The sequence below is a fragment of the Apium graveolens genome, chromosome 4 (genome assembly GCF_009905375.1).
Source record: "Apium graveolens cultivar Ventura chromosome 4, ASM990537v1, whole genome shotgun sequence".
Taxonomy (NCBI): domain Eukaryota; kingdom Viridiplantae; phylum Streptophyta; class Magnoliopsida; order Apiales; family Apiaceae; genus Apium; species Apium graveolens.
In genome coordinates this window covers 257998009-258005439 of record NC_133650.1, presented here as the reverse complement: position 1 = coordinate 258005439, position 7431 = coordinate 257998009, and the positions used below count along the sequence as shown (strand labels likewise).

General features: G+C 34.4%; 1 non-coding gene across 1 annotated transcript; it reads left to right on the top strand.

Moving 5' to 3' along the window:
* The first annotated feature begins 1265 nt into the window (after window positions 1–1265).
* On the top strand, window positions 1266–1372 carry LOC141721906 (small nucleolar RNA R71). Its single transcript, XR_012574947.1, has one exon. It is a non-coding gene; the product is annotated as a small nucleolar RNA R71 (small nucleolar RNA).
* The last annotated feature ends 6059 nt before the right edge of the window (window positions 1373–7431 follow it).

Here is a 7431-nt window from a genome sequence, read left to right as displayed (position 1 = left end):
ACTTCTTGAAGATTGACAAGGGCATCAAATTGATGCTAGCTCCCAAGTCACATAAGTATTTGTCAAATGACACTTTTCCAATGGTACAAGGAATAGTGAAGCTTCCAGGATCTTTAAGCTTCAGAGGCAACTTCTGTAGTAGCACAGTACTGCATTCCTCCGTAAGAGCAACTGTCTCTAAGTCATCAAGCTTCACTTTTTGAGAGAGAATACCTGTCATAAACTCCGCATAACTAGGCATCTGTTCAAGAGCTTCAGCGAAAGGTATGTTGATATGAAGTTTCTTGAACACCTCCAGAAACTTCTCAAACTGCTTATCCAGTTTTTTCTGCAGCCTCTTAGGAAAAGGAGGTGGAGGATATATCTGTTTCGCCCCTGTATTATCCTCAGAAGGAGTGTGTTCCACAATAGTCTTCCATAATTCCACTTCTACTTCCTTCTACACTTCTTCTTCAGCCACAGCTTCTTCTTCTGAAACTTGAGAGTTTTCGGGATTCGCAACCTTCCCAAACCTCAATGTAATTGCCTTAACCTGCTCCTTAGCTTCCCTCTTTCCTGGAACTTCAGTATCACTAGGGAGTGTACCAAGTTGACGATTTAGCAAGGCATTGGAAATTTGCCCAATTTGATTCTCCAAAGTCTTGATAGAAACCGCTTGGCTCTTGAACATGAGCCTCAACTCCTCCAATTCAGATTTTTCATTAAATTATTACAGCTGGAGTTGTTGTCTTGGTGCATATTATGGTTGATGAAAACCAGGATGGTTGTATTGCTTTGCTGCATACTGTTGATTAGGCTGCTGAACCGCATTCTGAGTATTACTCCAGCTGAAGTTTGGATGATTGCGGTTGTTGGGATGATAAGTGGCTAGAACTGGTTGCTGCGACCTCTGAAAGTTGCCCATGAACTAAGCTGATTCACTAGAAAAAGCACACTGCTCCATCTCATGGGCACCAACACAAAGCTCACAGACACTATTGATCTGATTAACTCCATAATTAGCCAAAGAATCCACCTTCATCGTCAAAGCCTTAAGCTGAGCAGTTATAGCAGTAGCTGCATCCACTTCCAGAATTCCAACTAACTTGCTCTGAGGTAGTCTCTGAGTTGGGTTCTGGTATTCTTTGGCAGCCATCAGCTCAATCAATTCATAAGCTTCATCATAACATTTAGCCCATAAGGATCCTCCTAATGCTGCATCAAGCATGGGTCTAGAAGTAGCACCCAATCCATTATAAAAGCAGTTAATGATCATTCAGTCAGGCATCCCATGGTGAGGACACTTTCTAATCATCTCTTTGTAGCGATCCCAAGCCTCACATAAAGATTCTCCAGATTGCTGAGAAAATTGAGTAAGTGCGTTCCTAATTGCAGCAGTCTTCACCATAGGAAAGAATTTAGTTAGGAACTTTTGAGCAAGATCCTCCCATTTGGTGATAGACCCTGGTGGTAGAGAATGTAACCAGCACTTAGCTTTATCCCGCAGAGTGAAAGGAATATGTCCTAAGTCCAATCATGTATTAGGATTTAGGAATAACTTTTTATGTAATCTATTTTGATTTTATTGATATTAATAAAAGACTTGTTTTTGTTTACGGGCTCTATCTATTTAAGTGTTTAAATAAGATATACCATAGTTTAGAGTAAAGCTTTTTATGGATTATGATGAGATCATAATAGTGAGACCTAAAAGATGATAACTCTAAACTTAAATAGTTCCTGGTCGTAGGATTACTAACTGGTAATTAATAATCCGCAAAGATCAGTACATACTATATTTGCTTCATTATGAAGGATGTCTGTTCTCATAGACATTTATGTGGTGAACTATAGCTAGTATGTAGGTGCTTATTATGGAATAAGTTCACTGAACATGACTCGCACAGCTGAACAACTGATGGAGTTCACTCACGTGTCAGCAGTTGTTCACATAGTGATAGTTGTACAAGTATCCTTAGACTTGAGGTCATCATAGTCATCTTGTGTACACTGAACTATGCTTTGGTTTAGTTCTTAGTCTCCAGGGACAATTATTAGGGCTCTACTGGGTATAGGAATTTGTATACGAAGATAGTGTATGATCAATAAAGGATCTACCCCTTCTAGTGAAGGAAGCGAATGTTCAAGGCTGATCCACTTATGCTAGTTCAGGAATCTCTGGCCAGAGTAAATGAAATTAGAAAGGAGTTTCTAATTTGCATAGAACTACGCATAGTAAATGGTAAGCAAGTGATTGAATTAGATAGGCTTGACACGAGATCCATGCCTTGTATTTAATCGGGACATTGTAGGGTAGAAGGAGTTTATTGTACGGTAACTATTCACTGAATAGGTTCTTGGTATTCTAAGCAGTGAATTCATATTATCCGGATAGTCGCAATATGCTGAGAAGTATCCCTCACGATGTAGAATAAATGTGATTAATTAATTAATCATATTTAATAAATTAGAGAATTTATATAAATAATGATAAAATAGTTTTATTATTATTTATTTCTACTACCGGCTTAATATTGAACCTACAGGGTCACACCATAAAAAGAGAATGATTTTATGGTGGAGGAATTAATTAATAATGGCTAATAATTATTTATTTATGAAATAAATAATTAATTGGCAAATTTAATAATTGATTAAATGAGATTTAATTGATTATAAATTAATTAAGAAAAGTTCTTAATATTATTAATTAAGGATTTAATTTTTGGAAATTAAATCAAGAGAGAGAATTATTTCTAAAGTGTTTAGAAAAAGGATTAATGATTAAAAGGTGTTTTAATTATTAATGAGAATAATGAATGGGATAATAATAATAATATTTATGGGAAAATTTCAGCTGAAAATTTTGCCTATAAATACACTATTATAGACCCTATTTTTTTTGAACTCGAGAACCCCAAAACCCAAAAAGTTTGGAAAACCCAATTCTCTCCACCTCCTTCCTCCTCCTTAACATCGTTTTCTTGGTGGATACCGGTGGAGTGCTTCACACTTGAGGAGCAACTGCTAAGGATCTCTGATCGTTGTCTCCATATTATTTTAAATGTTAGATTCGATCCCTCGAATTTTTATTCATGATCTGTATGCTTTTATTTTGATTTTGTATGTGTAAAAGTATTTTACCATGCCCCCGCTGTGTTAAAAATCCAACAATGGTATCAGAGCATAGGTTGTATGCATATAGATCTGTGGTAAAAATTTCAGAATTTTATGTGCTTGTATGAATTAATTATGATTTTTACAAGTTATTTCATGCATTAATTTTGTCTGATGAAAAATCGTTTCTTAGAATAAGTTTGAATGTTGATCTGGGTTCTACAAGTGTTGTAGATCGTCTGGGTATTTTTTTCATAATTTTATGATGTATAGATTTTTTATTATGAATTTTTTGAAGTTCTTGTCATTAAAATTCGTAATTAAATAATCATATATGTATATATATAAATTGTAAGTATATATATAAGTGCTTCTGTTGGCTGTCTGTTTGCTGCTGTACGGGGAAGAAGAAGACACAGAATAGGTACAGCTGTCAGAACTGTCAGGCACGGAATTCCATGACGGCTGCTGCAGAAAAACAAAAAAAAATAGGGGTGTCACGCATTCCGGGAATGCGCTACACACCTGTGGCGCATTCACGGAATGCGTTACACCTTTTAATTGGTTAAAAGGGTTGTAACGCATCACCGGAATGCGTTACAGGGCTTGTAACGCGTTCCTGTAATGCGTTACAGCCCGACTGTTTACATTAAAATTGATTTTCTGGGAGTTTCGTAACTCCGTTTTGGGCGTGCAATATACCGTTGGATTCGTTTTTCGGAGACGGATCTAATGGAGTGATAAATTTTAGTTTATATAAAAGTTTTGAACTGTTTATATTTCAGAAAGTGTTTTAAAGCTATTTTTAACTGTTTTAACTACTTTTAAATGCTTCATGTGATACATAGAGATGTATAATGCTTATACTAATGTGCTAGATGATATAACATGCCTACCTTGATGTTTATTCATGTTTATATATGTGATATATGCTTAGTTTATCATGCGATGATAGATTTAGGTGAACTTAAATGAACATAAGGCGTTTGTTAGACAACCTAGTATAGTGAAATTGTTTCATAACCTTAATAACAATATTATGAATACAATCATGAGATTCTTGTGTTTGTGAAACATATAATTGAATATGAATTTTCGATATGAGAGAAAGAATGATTCTGTCAACAACAGATTTCTATCTGTAAGAAAGGGTTATTAAGTGACGCCTCTTGACAATGCTCCACCCGATCTGGGAATCATCTGATTATTGATTATTGATTTGAAATATTTAATTTAAAAGGAAGAACTTCTTTATAATATGATTATGATTGTAACGTAATATAATCCCTCTAAAATTAAATAATATCAAGTAGTAATTGGCCAATGACACAACGGGCTTGTGTCGGTCATAGCCTTCCAACATGATAGAAAGTAGTTCTTATTTTTAAATCATTGTCGTTTCATGCCACAGCCGAGGGCTTTGATTTCGAAATAAGAAATACTTGTCTATTACATAGAGATGTGTATATTGAATAAGAATCTAAAGGTCGTTACGTGCCACAGTCGTGGGCCTTTGGGGACTGATTCAATTGTACGGAATGTTGGGTTAGACTTGACTTAGAATATTGAGTTTGTCATGCCACAGCCTTGATTCAATTATTCAAGAGGCTAAAGTTTAATTAGGGAATAACATTAGATGTAATTGACAAGAGTTGTCTGCCTATTGAACATTACATGGCGTTTCGTGCCACAGCCGGGGTTGTGTAATGGAATGTATGATCCCTATTCCCACTAGCATTATGAATGCTTAATTTTTCACGTAGGGGGTTGAATAAATTAGATAAACTAGTGGGAGCCACTTATGAATAAAGACCCGATTCATATAGTGTTTTAAAATGAAATCGAATATTTGCTAAGTGTTGTTATGTGTTTATCATTTACAGATTTACAATATACGTTATGTCTTCTGCACTATCACTCAGGAGCATACTGGATGCTCACAAATTGACTGGTCCTAATTATGCTGACTGGATTCGAAACTTGAGAATTGTTCTCAGGATTGAGAAGCTGGAATACGTGATTGACTCACCTAAGCCTACTGAACCTGCTAGTGATGCACATAATGATGAACATGTTGTGTATCGTAAGTGGATAGTGTAACACCCCCAGATCCGGGGTCGAGGATCCGGGTCGTCACGGTCTTTCTTTCCACAATATCACTTCACTTAATTAATAATAATAACCTTATGCTGTGACCCCACACTAACACACACCACAACCCGTTATAGTCTCAGAGATGAAATTTAAATAAGTACAAGTCTTTGAATCCACAATTTAAAAGTTATTACAACCCAAAATGATTACTTGATAAATTTACAGTTAATTGCCATTATCTGCCACAAGTTATAATTATACATAATTGATTCTCAAAAGTAGATGGTCTGATCTACAATAGATCTACCTCTGCAGCTATAGCAGCTACAACATCAACGGGAAGACGCGGGACGCTTCCCACGCGCTTGCGCTGGGTCTGCTGGAGTCTGGCCATCTTTCCTAACTGTTGTTGTGTGATGAAGAAATAAAGCAAGGGTGAGCAGCAAGCCCACCAAAATAATATGTATAATGATTTACAATATATGAGCCTACTCATTATACTCATGAAAGTCTTGGTCAAAAGAAATGAACCAAGTTTGATATCTTAATGCGATGAAGTCGCAAAATATTCAGTATATATACATATATACTTTTCAAAATATTGGAAGTCCTCTTCCATGCGTAATATACACAAAGTCCCAGTGTATAACTGTATAAAAAAATATCGTTGCAAGGTGATCTCATATATCTAACCTTGTTTCAACGTTTTTCTGAAAATCTTTGTCATTCCTAAGATAATTATTAATTAGATATAAGTTTAAAAGATGAGGTTACCAAATACCCCAATATACTTATATCTTTCCCAATACTACTTGAACTACCACCGTTCAAGTTATAATCAGTTTCAAAAGTTCATGACATAGATGAGACTACAAGATAAGACTTGAATAGATTCAATCTTTGAAGTATTATTGAATGAAATAAAGTTACGAGATACTTTATTTAGTCCCGATATATATATATCCACATATATATATCTCTTAAACATTTCCTGGAACCTCTGTTATGTAAAGTATGAACAGAGTTGCAGTATCCAATGAATTTGGAAGGAAAAGAAAACCTTTGGCATAAACCAGATATCTTGCTGATCAGGCAAAGATACCCATAAGTAACCTTTTCTACTAGTAGATGGACGAATTCCCCACTGGTCATCACCCTGGTCATAATTAAGACCTTATGCTGGACTGCCACTCAGCCACTTATGCATTTGATGGACTCCCACTGAGCCACTTACACTATCATGGACGCCCACTGCGCCCATGTTGCTTATGCCGACTCAATAGATGGACTTACTTCCCGAATGATGGGCAAGTAATCAAGATGTTTTCTCAAAACAGCAACCTCGTTGCGAATGTAAAATACACCACTGAGCCGGATCCCTCAAGTTTTGAACGAGTATTTAAATCCCCTTTAAAAGGAAGATCTTAAATATAAAAATGAGTTTTGGGATCCGCTCTATCTTTTAAAAATCATTTTGAAGACTCGAAAACACTTTATAGAGTGTTTGGAGTAAAGCTGATTTAATGAAGTAAATCAGTCCCCAGAATATTTAGAAAATGACTGAATATTATTAATTAAATAATATTCCCATAAAGAATAATCTTTATAAAAATAATTGAAGTAGAAGTATTGAAATTTATACTTGAAACGAGTATTAAATAACCAAAGATATACTTATATAAAAGTATTATCTTTATTTGAATAATCGAAAATAAGTTTGATTATTTACACCTTATTCTTTAATAAAATAAAGAATATATTTCAGCAAATAATCGGAGTCATAGATCCTCAAATGAATATTCAAAAATATTCATTAAATAATATAAACTGAGTCATAAGCCCTCGAATGAATATTCAAATAATATTCAATAAATAATATAAAAGAGTCATAAGTCCTCGAATGAATATTATAAATAATATTCATTAAATAAAATAAAGGAGTCATACATCCTCAAATGAATATCCAAGTAATATTCAATAAATAATATAAAGGAGTCATAAGTCCTCGAATAATATTCGAAATAATACTCAATAATAAAATAAAGTTTAAAGTTATCGAATAAACCTTATTCGTTAAATAGTTTTAAAAACTATATCCATATATATATATATAAATAAATATATATATATATATATATAATATACTCGGGAACATCGACTCCCGGTTTAGAAATATGTTCACCTTTTATCCCCTATACTAAGGGTATACGCAACTACTTGCTTATTTCTAGCATAGGTATT